This window comes from Tamandua tetradactyla, chromosome 15 (genome assembly GCF_023851605.1).
Source record: "Tamandua tetradactyla isolate mTamTet1 chromosome 15, mTamTet1.pri, whole genome shotgun sequence".
Classification (NCBI taxonomy): domain Eukaryota; kingdom Metazoa; phylum Chordata; class Mammalia; order Pilosa; family Myrmecophagidae; genus Tamandua; species Tamandua tetradactyla.
In genome coordinates this window covers 80657663-80670430 of record NC_135341.1, presented here as the reverse complement: position 1 = coordinate 80670430, position 12768 = coordinate 80657663, and the positions used below count along the sequence as shown (strand labels likewise).

The following is a 12768-nucleotide window of genomic DNA, read 5'->3' as shown; positions in this document are numbered from 1 at the left end:
TGTTTGATTTGATACCAAATTAGCTGATTAGTGTACACATATACTTTTCATATACCCCTTCATCTCCCCATCCCCCATAGTTTTGTTTTACTTGTTACAAATTATTGTTATACATTGTGTGCCCCAAACCATACATTTATAATAACTTTTTATGCATTTAGTTTAGAACTTGAAATGAGGAAAAAGTAGTGTTACAGAAAGTCCAGTTATGCTGACATTTACAGTTACCCACATGGTTACTTATTTTTTTGTAAATATTTTAATTCAGAAATCCTCACATACATACATGGTATACAATCAGTGGCTTACAATATCATCACATAGTTGTATATTCGTCACCATGATTGTTGTTTAGAACATCTGCATCACTCCTGGAAAATAAATAAAAAAGAAACTAATATATCCCATACCCCTTACCCTTCCCTCTCATTGACCACTAATATTTCCATTTACCCAATTTATTTTACCCTTTGTCCCCCCTATTATTTATTTGTTTTTTATCCATATTTTTTTACTCATCTGTCCATACCCTGGATAAAAGGAATATCAGTCATAAGATTTTCACAATCACACAGTCATATTGTAAAAGTTGTATATTTATACAATTGTCTTCACAAATCAAGGCTACTGGAACACAGCTCAACAGTTTCAGGTACTTCCCTCCAGCCACTCCAATACACCATAAACTAAAAAAAAATATTTATATAATGCATAAGAATAACCTCCAATATAACCTCTTTACTCTGTTTTAAATCACTCAGCCCCTGAAACTTTATTTTGCCTGATTTCTCTCTTTCTCCTTCTAGTTAAGAAGACTTTCTCAGTCCCTTATCTCAGGATAAGCAAGCTGGGTCCTGGCTTATTCCAGTATTTCTGTCCCATGTTGTTGGGGAGATTTATACCCCTGGGAGTCATGTCCCATGTAGTGGGGAGGGCAGTAAATTCACCTGCCAAATTGGCTTAGAGAGAGAGGTCACATCGAGCAACAAGAGGTTCTCTAGGGTGGGGGTGGGAGGGTGACTCCTAGTCCTAATTTTAAGTAGGCTTAGCCTGTCCTTTGCAGGAGTAGTTTTCATAAAGGTGAACCCCAAGATCGATGGCTTGGCCTGTTGCTTTTGTTGTCCCCACTGCTTGTGATAATATCAGAAAGTCTCCAAATGTGGAAATTGAATATTTCCTCCTTTCTCCCCAGTCCCCCAAGGCACCTTTGCAAATACTTCTTTATTCAATGCCAAAATTAGTCTGAAATATATTGGGGCATCACACTAACCTGGACAAACAAACAAAATCTCACAACCTATTCGAGATTCCATGTACTTATGGTGTTTCAACTAAACTCACCATACAGGTTAAATTAGGAAATGCACTATCCAAAATATAAATTTTGCACCTAATAAATGTCTCTTTCTTTAGCCTCACACGGAAGTTGAAGTTTGAAAATATGGACTATGATGTCCTTTACTGTGTATTTTTTATTTATTAGTCCTATCCAGATGAGCTTCATTCATTTATCTGTTCAAAGTCTGATCACTTTTTCAACTTTTTAAACAGTTCCACCTGGTTACTTTTTTATCTTTGTACCACTTTGATCCACTGTCTGAAGTTCTTTCCTTTTAGTGTGAAGAAGTCCTTTTAGCATTGTGTAGTTATGTCCATTGTAAGGAATTCACTTACCTTTAGTTTATATGAGAATTTCTTGATCTTGCTTCATTTTTCAAAGACATCCTAACTGGTTACAGAATTTTTTCTTGGCAATTGTTTTCCTTTAGCACTTAAAATTTTTTCACCCACTGCCTTCTTGCTTTAATAATGTCTGATGAGAAATTGTCATGCTATCTTATAAGAAACCCCCTTGTATGTAACTGCCAGAGAAAAGTAACAAGTTTTTAGAGCAGTCTCTTTGCCCTTGGCAGTCTGTAGTTTGCCTACTATTTGTCTAAGTTTGGTTCTCTTCAAATTTATTTTCTTTGTTTGTTGGACTTCTTAAAAGTGTGTATTCATGGCTTTCTTTACATTTGGCAAATTTTTTACTAGTATTTATTTGAATATTCATTATTCTTCTTTCTTACTTTCTTCTACTTTCGTGACTCCCATAATGTATATATTGGTATGCTTGATGGGAACCCACAGGTTCTCAAGGCACTGCTTGCTTTTTTCTTGCATTCTTCATTCTTTCTTGTCTTCTGTATCAATCATTTCAATTATCTTGGTTTCGAATTCACTGAATCTTCTGTCAACTCCAGTTACTTGTAAGGAGTTTTCATTTCATTTACTGGCATACCTCTTTTTATTGCGCTTTACTTTGTCATACTTTGCAGATGTTTTCTTTTCTTTCTTTCTTTTTTTTTTTTTTTTAATTTACAAATTGAAGGTTTGTAGCAACCCTCTGTCAAGCAGGTTACTTGGTGCCATTTTTCCAGTAACATATGCTCACTTTGTGTTCCTATGTCACATTTTGGCAATTCTCACAGTATTTCAAACTTTTTCATTATTATTATTTCAGTAATGTTGTTCTATGATCTTTGAAGTTACTATTGTAATTGTTTTGGAGTGATGCGAATTACACCCCTGTAAGACAGTGAACTTAATCAAAGTTGTGTGTGTTCTGATTCTTCTCCTGACTGGCTATTCTCCTGTCTCTCTGTCTTCTTGGACCTCTGTATTTTTTGAGACATGATATTCTTAAAATTAGGCCCATCAGTAACCCTACAGTGTTCTCTAAGTGTTTAAATGAAAGGAAGAGTCACTCATTTCTCACTTTAAATCATAAGCTAGAAATGATTAAGCTTAGTCAAAAAGGTATATTTAATGCCAAGATAAACTGAAAGCTGGGCCTCTTGCACTGAAGTTAGTCAAGTTGTTAATGCAAAGGAAAAGTTAAATGTGCTACTCCAATGAAAAACAAATGTTGAGAAAGCAATACAGCCTTATTGCTGATACGGAGAAAGTTTTAGTGGTCTGATTGGGAGAGCAAACCAGTCACAACATTCTGTCAAGCCAGAACCTAATCCAGAACATGGCCCTAACTCTTCAGTTCTTCAAAGGCTGAGAGAGGTGTGGAAGCTGCAGAAGAAAAGTTTGGAGATGGCAGATGTTGATTCTTGAGGTTTAAGGAGAGAAGCTGTCTCTATAATAGTGCAAGGTGAAGCAGCAAGTGCTTATAAAGAAGCTGCAGGAAGTTATCCAGAAGATACAGCTAAGATCATTGATGAAGGGGGCTACAGTAAATATCAAAGTTTCTAATGGAAGAGATGCCATCCAGGACTTTTGATAGCTAGAGAGAAATCAGTGTCTGGCTTCAGAGCTTCAAAGGATGGGCTCATTCTCTTGTTAGGAGCTAATGTAGCTGGTGATTTTAAGTTGAAGCCAATGCTCATTTACCATTCCAAAAATCATAGGGCCCTTAATAATGATGTTAAATCTACTCCACCTGTGCTCTCTAAACAGAACGAACAGCTTGGTTGATAGTACATCTGTTTACAACATGATTTACTTTATATTGTAAGCCCACTGTTGAGACCCACTGCTCAGACAAAAAAGATTGCTTTCAAATGACTGCTCTTTGATAATGCACCTGGTCACCCAAGAGCTCTTTTGGAGATGGACGACAAGATAAATGTTGTTTTCATGTCTGCTAACACAATATCTATCCTGTAGTCTATGGATCAGGGAGTCATTTTGACTTTGAAATCTTACTTAAGGAATTCATTTCATAATGCTTAGCTGTCCATAGATAGTGATTCCTCTGATGGATCTTGGCAATGTGAGTTGAAAACCTTCTGAAAAGATTTTCCTTTCCAGATGTGATTAAGAACATTCGTGCTTCATGGGAAGAGGTCAAAATATCAACATCAGCAGGAGTTTGGAAGAAGTTGATTCTACCCTCATATATGACCCTGAGGGGTTCACGACTTCAGTGGAGGAAGTTACTGCAAATATAGTTTAAATAGCCAGAAAATAGAATTAGAAGTGGACCCTGAAGATGTGACTGAATTGATGCAATCTCATGATAAAACTTGTTGGGTGAGAATGTACTTTTTATGGATGAGAAAGAAAGTGGTTTCTTGAGATGAAATCTATTATTGATGAAGATGCTGTGAATATTGTAGAAATGATAACAAAGGATTTAGAATATTACAGAAACCTAGTTGAAAAGAAGAGTGGCAGAGTTTGAGAGGATTGACCCCAATTTTGAAAAATGTTCTATTGTAGGTGAAGCACTATTAAGCAGCACTGCAAAACAGATAAACCTTTTGGGGAAGGAAGAGTCAGTCGATGCAGCATACTTCACTCTTGTCTTATTTTAAGAAATTGTCACAGCCACTACAGCCTTCAGCAGTCACCCCTGTGATCGGTCAGCAGCCATCAGTATTGAGGCAAGACCCTCCACCAGCAAAAGAATTATGACTCACTGATGGCTCAGATTATAGTGTTTTATAGCAAAATAATTTTTTTTAATGAAGGTAAGTACATCGTTTTTCTAGACATAGTGCTGTTACATACGTAATAGACTATGGTATAGTTTAAACATAACTTTTATATAAACTGGAAAACCAAAAAAATTCATGTGACTTTATTGTGATATTTTCTTTATTACAGGGGTCTGGAATTGAACCCTCATTATCTCTGAGGTGTGCCTTTATTGTAATCTGCAACTCTAGTTTTTCCTTTAAAAATTTTGTTTCTTTATTGTCTCATATTTTTCATTCACTGTTTTCCTGATATCCCTTAGGTCTTTCTGTGTGTTTTCCTTTTTCTCCTTGAGCATACTGAAGACTTACAAGTTTAAGTCTTAGTCCAGTATGTCGAAAGCCTGCTTTCGTTTTTGTCTTGTAAACTTTTGTTGCACACTTTATATTTTAAGTGTGAACTGTGGGATTTTGTCTGTGTGCAGTCTGTTCCTTTAATTTGTATCCAGCTGATGACAGGGATTTACTAGAGTTCCAGGAGCCAACTAAAACAGAAAGAGTTTTCACAGTGTTTGCAAACTTCTATGCTTTGGGTGACGCTCTCTTGCAGAAATTATTCCCCCCATTAAGAGGATAAGCTCTGGGATTCCTGAAGTATAGTGTGTTCCCTTTGTTTTATGAGCTTCTGTCTCTTCCTGGGTTTGTGCTTGCTGGAGTTCCCCCTTTACAGGAATTCAAATGCTCCCTCTCATTCCTATGAAATTGACTTTCCCTCCAGGGTGCTCAGTTGTGTGACTTAAAGTGGATAATCATTTGCCCCAGGTCACTTTTATTTGTTTCTCTGAACTGTTTTAGTTGTCTGCATTCTTCTTCTGGCAGCAGGAACAGTTCTGGGTGGGCAAGCTTCCTGGTTTAATCTTCAGGCTGCCACCTGGAAGATTGTGATATATAGGCTCCCTAGTATGTGTGTAAGAGTTACTCTGGTCACTCTTGCACAGGGCCAGGGATCCACAGTGGGAATGCTAACTGGCTCCACAAAACACCATGCTATGTGTATGTAGGGTGGAACCAGCAAGAGTGCCAAAAGTTTCTCCTGTTTTGAAAGATGTATGTCTTGATTAACCCTATACTCAGTTTCTGCAACCGTTTAACTGTTTCCTAGAGTTTTGAGGATGGTACTTCTGCCAGTTATTCCTAGTTGTTCACAGATTTTGCAGGGAGTAGCACTGTGTATTACTCTGCTTCCTTGGTTCTAGAACACAGAATATGATTTAAGTCATAAAATTTTGCCACCATGAGCTTTCCTGTTTAGATCTTTGTTGTAATTTTATCATTTAATGCCTCAGGTTTGGAAGGATATTTGCTATCTCTTTGATAGTCACATTTATCTCTAAATAGTTTTCACCAAGTAGTCATTTTTTCTCTTTAAAGTTGCTCACATTTTCCAGACTTGTCTGTAATATTTTTTTTATGGAAACATTGAAAAGAAGGAACTAACTATTTAAGTTGCCATTTTGTATGTTTTTTTGACAGTTCTATTAAATTAGAATCAATGCCTAATGAACTGATATAAAAGTATACCATTTGAAAAGTTTTCACTTGTGTACACCCATGAAATGATGATCACCATAACCAAGATACTTCGTTTTAAAAATTAGCTTTTTTGAGGAATAATTTACAGAGCCTATTTCAGTGCACAGTTTTGGCAAATGTATAGGTTTGTATAATTACCTCCATGACAATCAAGATGAATAGCAGTTCTGACAATCTAAAAAGTTCACTTGTGTCCCTTCACTGCTAGCCACTCTCTTCTTTATTCTGTTTTAAATGACTACTTCTAGTTAGTAGCCATTTAACTCTCTTTTTCCTTCAAGATGCTGACCTTTTGAATAGACTAGGCTGCATATTTTTATTCCTTAACTTTTGTTTTTCTTTTTCCCTAATTCTTTCAGAGGTGTTCTTTAGTTTGGGCCTCAACCTCTCTGTATCCTATAAATTGAAAATTAGAATTTAATGCCTGGTTAATTTCTGATTAAACATTTTTACAAGAATAATTTATCGGTAGTGCTGTGTATTTTATGTTCTGTCACTTCAGGTGGAGCATAAAATTAGTTTTTTCTACCATTTGGATGGTAAACCTGATTGAATAATTACATAAGATGATAAGGTTTTGCCAGATCTCTTATTTAAAAGTTAGATCTTTTCCTTTGTAATTAGCAAATAATCTGTGGAATGATAGTGTTACCAAGATTACTTTTCACCTAATGATGTTGTTAGACTCCTTTGATGATGTGTTCCTGAATCAGTTACTTTATCAGGGGTTGCAAAATGGTTATTTTGGGGCAGGCCATGGTGACTCAGCAGGCAGAGTTCTTGCCTACCATTCCAGAGACCCTGGTTCAATTCCTGGTGCCTGCCCATCTTAAAAAAACTGGGGGCAGGGGGGGTATTTTCTAATTGTTATTTTGTCTATATTTATTAGCAGGTATCTTTTTATTAAAAAGAACTTTCCCTTATTAACCGTGCTTGAACTATAGTTCTGTCAAAAATGCAGGGACAAAATTTTTACCTTTAATTTACAATATTTTAGAGTAAGTTAGTGCTGTGTATACTCTTATGGTGGCAAACGAGCTTTCTGTTTCGAGTTTCTGTCATTTTCAACTACTGTGGATTCATGGGTTTTTATATTTTCAGTGTTTTTTAATCAATTGCTGTTACTCTTTTTGATGTTCAAATTATTCCAAATTTAGCCAGTGGTTTTATAAGCACATCTTTTAAGCAGAGAGACAGCAAAGTGAGAGGCCACAATGGTGTGTCATCTTAAAGCGCAGACTTTAGAATGAGAATCCCCCCCACACACACTTCTTCTTAGATAATGACTGAGAGCAAGTTGAAATAATTGAGGTAACAGGATTGTGGTATATACACAGCGCATGTAATAGAACTGTTAGATTCAGTTATAGCACTATTTTCAAACTCATTTCTGACAGCTATCTCTTTTTTAAACCTTCAACTCATTTTAGATTTTGTTGCTGATGTTTTCTCGCATATGATTAGTGTACTTTTTTCTCCCCATGATAAAATAAGAAATTAAATGTCTGTTAATCCTGAGATTAGTATATACTCAACTTTCATGGGGGAAAGGAATTTTAGTATACAATCTAGGTATAACTAAGCATTGTTAGGAAACACAGTTATTCAAGATATTTTAAAACTAGAAGTAGCCATCTCTTCATTAACCCTTTGCTACCTTACTGACTCTTGAGACTTTTCCCCTCATTTTTGGTAACCAAGTTATGCAGGTTTAAATGGCCTAAATTCAACATTGTTGTTTCTAAAACGTTAAAAGTAAACAGGCTTATCCTCTGTCTTTAAGGTCCTCTTATGAACTCTTCCTTGATTGTGCCATTTATTAGGATAATGCTCTAAGTATAATGATATTGGGAAAGCCAGTTTCACTACAGGAGCAGATAATATCTAGTCTTTGATTTTGAAAGTTGTGTATTTCTCCATCTGCTTTCTTCTGGGCAGGTGAGCTTGACTACTTCATTATTATGCCTGGGTAGCTATTATTTTTCCTTCTATCTGAATTAACAGTTTAGCTAGCCTTTTCCATATGACTTTTGTCTAACAGACTTCAAAATCTGAAGTTTGCCTGTTGTACGATAATTCTGTGTGTTTCTTTTGACTGTCTTTTGTTTGTGTGTTGAGGTTAGTGTGAATGGTTAGAACATTTGCTAAATGTTTACCTTGTTCTAATTATTCTAGCAGTCGATTTTTACAACTTGATGACAGTCCTTCATGTTAGTTTCTGTTTTGTGGTAAACTTTTAATGGAAATGAGGATATTAAAAACACAAAATAACAATATTTTGTGATAGTCTTTTCCTTCCTCTAAACGGCATTAAGAAAAATGTACATCCAATATATACATATTTACTTGTTTAGGTGTATATTACATCTGAAAGGGTACAGACAAAATTGGTAAGAGTAATGCAGTAACCTTTTGAAGTCAGGAGGTGTAGAAGCTTTTCCCTGTATATCCTTATTTAACTTTTAAGTCCCATCTCCCCAATTTAAAGTCTTTTGTCATGTTGAAACACACACCTTTGTGTGCATACATTCAGAATTCTTTTTCTATCTTAATTGACACATCTATCAGGAACTGTGATCAATTGTTTTATAGATTTCATTTTCACAGGCTGCACTGAATTCTCGTGACATTTTGTAGTCTAGCACTTGTTTGTTATTTACATTGGTAGCTCCAGGTCAAAGGAATCTTTGCTTTGGTAAACTGTAACAAAAAATACTAGCTAAGTACTTTTGGATATTTTACTTGAGTGAATGTTCAGAAATAATGCTTTATAGTGAATGGGTTACATGAATCAATTCATATTTCAGCCACTAAATTTATTACAACTTCGTAAGACACTGAAGAGGAGATATTAATTTATAACTTTATCTCTCTGGTTCCATACTTACATCAGTGAATAATGGTCTTTTCACCATTTCAGTATATTACTTTCTCAGTAAAATCCTTCAAGAGTCCTCGCTTTTGAGCCTTTCCTTCTCAGTTTATCATCTTTACATTAAAAAAAAATCCTATTAGAGGACTTTATCTAGAGATATGTTAGACCCAGTCAGTAGCTTTTAGCCTTTTCTTCCTTTCCATTTGAATCTGTGATGACAATAGTCTGTATTTGGAGCCAAATGGAGTATGAAATAGTACCTGAGGTGTAAGTATTTAAGGAATCTAGAAGAGAAATAAATGTGAGGTATATGGTATATACACACACATATGGCCTTTTTTTTTGGGTAATTTATGTATTTTTTAAAAAGTTCTGTTGTGGCAACATGTATGATGAATTTTTCTATTTAACCGTTTTTAAATGTACAGCTCACTGAAATTAATTACGTTTACAGTGTTGTGCTACTATCAGCACCGTCCATTAACAAAAGTTTTTCACTGCCCCAGACAGAAACTCTGAACCACAAAGCACTAACTTCTGTTCCCCCCTCCTCCCAGACCATGGTAACTTCTAATCTACTTTCTGTCTCCATGAATTTGCTTTTTCTAGATATTTCATTGACGTGAAGTCATACAATATTCACCCCTTTATGTCTGGCTCAATTTAGCATAATGCTTTCAAGATTCCTCCATGTTGTAGCAAGAAAAACTTAATTCCTTTTTATGGCTGTATTTTAATATAAATTATTTTCAGAGAGGAAAAAACTGATATTAAGAAGCTCTTTGTTTAGAGTTGTGGTGTTAAATGACATTTACCGTGACACATACATACGTTGAAAATACAAAGTAATTACAAAGAAAAACTATAGTCTTTCAGGTCTTCTCCTTAAAGTGACTGTGCTTTTAGTCTGGTAAATTAGGATCCCAGTGGAAAACATGAATTCTGCAGGGGCCTGAACAGCATTCTGAAATTATTTATGAATCGAGCTTTCCCCTGCCATTGGCATTTTATTTGCTTGGTGACCTTGGCCTCATACATCAAATTCTGCATTTGTTAAATGGTAATGCTAGAAGCCTTCTTTTTACTATAGGGTAAAGTTATATGCAGCTATATGTTTTTAAAAGATGTTGTTGGTATTATTGGATGAATCTATAAATTGGAAGTAGTTGATTACTGAATAATTTGATTATTGATAGTTGTTGGTATTTATAAGTTGAAAATTTCCTAAAAATTACGTGATACATTTTAGTTATCTATGTGCTGTGAATAAAGGCCACGATTTTATGAGTTAAATATCTTGTAAGTATTAAAGTTGTTATGTGGAATAATTAAGTGCTTATACTGTGCCTCAGCAGGTAGAGGGCTCTTTGAAGTGAGTGTTACAATTTTGTAAATATGTTTTGTTACTAGTTAGTAAGAGGCCACATTATTTTCTGTAGTAACATAGCTCTGAAGTTGTGAGGAGTCATTTTGTCAGTTCAGGGCTTTGGGGGATGGGGAGGCAGGAGAGTGTCATAATACAGTTTTAAGAGAGATAGCTTTTTCTATTATCCAAATCTGTAATGTTATTTATAGAAACTCTAGAAAATACAGATAAGAAAGATCACCCATAGTTAAGTTGTGCATATATATATATATTTGTATAAATATATATATATATATATTTTTTTTTTTGCATGGGCAGATACCAGGAATTGAATCGCATGGTGGAATTCTGCCACTGAGCCACCGTCGCACTGCCCTGTGCTAGTATTTTGATGTTTACTGTTCAAGTCCTCAGGCTTAACCTTAAGCATAAAAATTGATCTAAACATTCTTTTGTTCCTTTTTTTTAAATTTAAAGTTCCTTTTTGGGACATAAAATTTTTGAACTTTTTGTTTTCTTAAGCAGCATTGCCCTATGTTCAAAGAGTATATGGAAAAACACTATATAAAACAGGGAAAAGTGGGGTTGCTCTCTTTGAAGGTACGGTAGAAATAAAAGACTTCAGTGTTTGAGTATCTTGCACAAACTGCCTACATAATAGGAACCATAGTTGAAAAATTACTGTTCTCTGGTATCATTTAATGACTGCCTGATATTCTATTCTGTGTTATTTGTGGAAGCACTGAGTTTTTTTGCTTAGATCTCTCCTGAAATTGACTTGCCTCGAGGAATTCTGTTAGCTGCTACAATATTGACCCATGGCCATGCTTTCCCTGGGGAGTCCCCTGCTAGCAACTGATCACAACAGGATACTAGGGCCTGGCGGTTTCTGTCTAACATGGACTCTTGGCAATCTTGGTACCCAACTTCCCTATTGGGTTAGATCAGAGGTGTCTACTTTGAGGGTCTTCCTACCAAAGCTTCCTTCCTCCTCTGCTTTCACAGTTGTTAGATCTGTGTTGCTTTCTGAAAGCTTTCTCTCCCTACTTCTCTTCCCTTTATCTGACCTCAGACATTTCCCACAATAAATTTCTTATACTTCTTTCCAACTCCAACTTGGGTTTTGTATTAGTTAGGGTTCTCTAGAGAAACAGACTCAACAGGGAACACTTGCAAATGTAAAATTTATAAAAGTGTGTCTTGTGACTGCAGGAATGCAGAGTCCAAAATCCGCAGGGCAGGCTGTGAAGCCTACGATTCCAATGGAAGGTCTGGACAAACTCCACAGGAGAGGCTCACCCGCCAAAGCAGGAAGAAAGCCTGTCTCTTCTGAATCCTCCTTAAAAGGCTTCCAGTGATTAGATTAAGCATTGCTCATTGCAGAAGACACTCCCCTTTGGCTGATTACAAATGAAATCAGCTGTGGATGCAGCTGGCATGATCATGATTTAATTCTATGAAATTTCCTCATCACAACAGACAGGCCAGTACTTGCCCAACCAGACAAACAGGTACCACCACTTGGCCAAGTTGACACATGAACCTGACCATGACAGGTTTGTTTCCCAAAGACTGAATTGACAATGCTTTCAGGTATTTTTTTTTAGAAAGTATTTAAAAAGTGATAGACATAACACATGCCCATGATTAGAAAAAAGCACAGAAATGCACAAAATGAAAAGTAGAATATCCACCCCTGTTCCAAACCCTCAGAAAGCTATCATTACATGTTCATTATCTTACCGTAACATATTCTCACATGCATCATTTCTTCATTTATCAACTTCAGATGGTATCAATTATCTTTCTATTCTGAAAGATAAGGAAATTAGTTTATCTAACATTCCTTTTTTCATTCTTCCCTCTCTTTAAATTTTTTAATAGTTGCTATTTTACCTTGCTAAAGCTTATTTTTATGTTTGTATTTAATTGTGTCTATAATATAGACTGTGCTTTCATAATAAATATATTTAAAAAATTGAAAATCAAAAATAGCATATGCTGTTTATTCCAGAACCAGGTAATTTGATTGGCGCTGTATAGGAGGAATGTAATGCCATACATTTCAACTCTGCCAAGGAAAATTTGCGAATTTCTTTCTAGATCTCATCCTCTCTATTCCTTGCTTCTCCTATTGTCTTCATTAATGTTTCAAAGCACTAGCTTGACTCAGGCTGAATCTCTTGTTAGAGTCCCACAAGGCTGACAACAACTGGCAGGGCTGATTCCTTTCTGGAGGCTTTAGAGTAGAATCTGTTTCCTCGATCATTCAGATTATTGACAATTGATTTCTTGCAGTTGTAAGATTGAGGTCATTTTGTTACAGCCTCTTGAGGTCACCTCCATTCCTTGGCTTGTGGTTCCCTTGATCTCAGAACCAGCAACAGTTATATTCCTCTCAAGGTTCCAATTTCTCCTGCTACATCACTTTGACTTCTGCCTACCATGTTTATTTTTTTTTTCTTGCATGGGCTGGCACTGTGAATCGAACCCGGGTCTCCGGCATAGCAAGCGAGAATTCTGCC

The 12768-nt window shown here is 35.8% G+C and overlaps 1 protein-coding gene across 7 annotated transcripts in view; it reads left to right on the top strand.

Moving 5' to 3' along the window:
- Window positions 1–12768, top strand: part of STAG1 (STAG1 cohesin complex component) — a 496328-nt gene that overhangs the window by 78803 nt on the left and 404757 nt on the right. Inside the window, exons 2-3 of one of the 7 annotated variants that reach the window (XM_077130201.1) lie at window positions 3802–4023; window positions 4213–4463. The exons of 3 other annotated variants lie outside the window; for them this stretch is intronic. The gene's annotated coding sequence lies outside the window, so the exon portion shown is untranslated. Of the gene's footprint in view, window positions 1–2370; window positions 4464–12768 lie in introns of those variants that run through there. 3 more of the 7 variants (XM_077130200.1, XM_077130203.1, XM_077130202.1) reach the window with 3 other exon arrangements.